We start from the raw sequence: 2,637 nt of genomic DNA, 5'->3' as shown, positions 1-2,637 counted from the left end.
TTAGTAGAGACGGGGTCTCGCTCTTGCTCAGACTGGTTTTGAACTCCTGAGCTCAAACAATCCGCCCGCCTCGGCCTCCCAGAGAGCTAGGATTATAGGCGTGAGCCACCGCGCCCGGCCCACAGATGTGTTTTTAAAATTTATTTTTCAACTATTATTTTTGTCTGCAAACCAAGAATGACGTCTTGATGGGGATATTAAATTATATAATTTAGAAGACATTGCTGTTTATAAGATTTATGAAAACTCACTTTTTGTCTAATACACTTTCAAACCTAGCTTTCTTAAAAGGTCTTGCGAGCAGTATTTTCCTGCTTATTTTGGATTAGATTTATTTGGAAGTCTATAAAATATTTATGGAAATATTTTATGGTCTATTTTCCTATACCCAATATCACTGATTATTAAATTTAGAATTCCATGCTATGCCTGGCACAAATTGATAGCATAGTTCTTTGACACAACTTATATTTAATAAGTAATTTGATCTTGGATAATTACATTGAATTTTAAAGAGAATTAACTTGAACCTTGACCCTCAAGCTTTCCATTGTACAACATGGCTCTCTACATCATTTGCTAAGTAGTGTAGTATGCAGTCAGAATTTGACTACTTGTTTCTTATTTATGCTGTTTTCTCCTGAGGAAGAGAAATTCCCTTCAGACTAGGCAGACATCTGCTGACTATCTTAGGAGCAAAACCATATAATTATTATATCTTGCCTTAAGAAAAAGATCATATTTTTAATTAATCAAAGATTAAGTCTTTTTAGATTTTATTTTTTAACTGGGATGCTTTTTAGTAGTTGTTACTTTGAAGTAAAATGTTTGTATTTTGAAGGAATATTTTCCCACTGCTTTTACACATTATGATCTTTTGTTATTATTAAATGATGCCTCTTAAATAGATATAGAATTTGAATTTTACAATATTCCTCATTTAGGTAAAATAAGAAAGTCAATTGACAATGTATGCTTAGTAGCCACAGGTTTACCTAGGTACAATAGAATGTATTTCCAAAATCTTGCACATAGAAAATGGAAAGATTTCTCCTGGGCATGAAATCGTTTAGATAAGATAAAGTGGAAATTAGAATATGCCATTATGTAAAAAAAAAAAAAAACAACGATAGATTGATTTAGAGAGAGACAGAGAGAGAGAGAATCATCGGGAAGAATCAGAGAAGAGAAGATTTGTTCAATATCACACAGCAGATTAGTGATGGAGTGAAGACTGGAATTTGAGTGCTCCCCATTTTGAGTTTGGAATAGATGAATAATCCCTGAGTTCCATGATGTCAGCTCCAAATCTTAGAACTAACTTTTTGGTGAAACTAGATGGTCTTTGGTGAGGCAGCAAAGCCATATACAAACATATATATGTGTGTGTGTTCCCTGATAGACTTTTTATCTTTGAAATTGAACTAGCTTTATACTACATCTTTAAATACATTCCTTGTTTCTTCCACTTTTATCTTTAAAAATACTTGCTATTTTAAAATACTTTGACTAGATTCTAAAACATTTTTATAAGTTACATCTTATTTTTCTTTTTAGTATTCAAAAAAAGACTGTTAAAGGGTCATTTAGTTTAATGGCTTTAAAATATCTTTTTTTTTTTTTTTTTTTTTTTGAGACAGTCTCACTGTCACCTGGGCTAGAGGGCCATGCTGTCAGCCTAGCTCACAGCAACCTTGAACTTCTTGGCTGAAGTGATCCTCCTGCCTCACCCTCCCAAGTAGTTGGGACTACAGGTGTGCACCACCACACCTGGCTAATATTTTCTGTTTTTAGTAGAGACAGGGTTTTGTCTTGCTTGCTCAGGCTGGTCTCGAACACCAGACCTCACATGATCCTCTAGCCTCAGCCTCCTAGAGTGCAAGGATTATAGATGTGAGTCAGTGCGCCTGGCCTGATTTTAAAATATTTTTTCACTTTCTTGTACATGTACATTTTAAAATGTACTGGCTCTTTGTTCCAAAATTGGTTTGTGATTAAATGAAATAATGCATGTCAAGTATGTAGCACAGTGACTTGACACATACATAGTCTAAATAGTTGTTGCTGCTGTTTTCAGCTACTTTTTGAAAGATTATTTATATAAAACCTCTTATCTGAAGGGGATCTGGACACTTCTGACTTCAAAAATGGGGTCAGTTCTTACTCCATTTTTGTATTGCTTTTATTTTCTAGTCCTCTGATCCTACTCCATTTTGAATTTGAAGATAAGTTTGCTAAGATACCAAAATTTAAGTAATACACTTCAGTAATTATTTTTCCTTAAATTAATTTCTGATTAAATAAAGAGTGTGTTGAATATACTACATTCCATCTGGAATTAAAGTTGATGGCATGAGAAATTTACCCTCATCTTTGGATTCTCATTGATGTTGTAAGACATGCAAATAGCATTGAATCAAGTTATTTTTCTTTCAGAGACAACTAAGTGAATTCATTTTTATAACTTTTACAGTTAAGATAATATACAAATTTATATATTCGCTTATTTTAAGTGAAGAAGCAATATTGTTTGGTTGTATAACATGATTGTATTTATAAAGGACTTAAGTTTTCACTGTCAATCAGAATGTATTCTTTTGTTGCTGTGTTTTATAACTATTTTTGGATTTTGATTAA

This window comes from Propithecus coquereli, unplaced genomic scaffold, assembly GCF_000956105.1.
Source record: "Propithecus coquereli isolate 6110/MARCELLA unplaced genomic scaffold, Pcoq_1.0 Scaffold174, whole genome shotgun sequence".
In the NCBI taxonomy this organism is placed as follows: domain Eukaryota; kingdom Metazoa; phylum Chordata; class Mammalia; order Primates; family Indriidae; genus Propithecus; species Propithecus coquereli.
The sequence above is the reverse complement of the archived record's forward strand: the minus strand, read 5'-3'. Positions refer to the sequence as shown.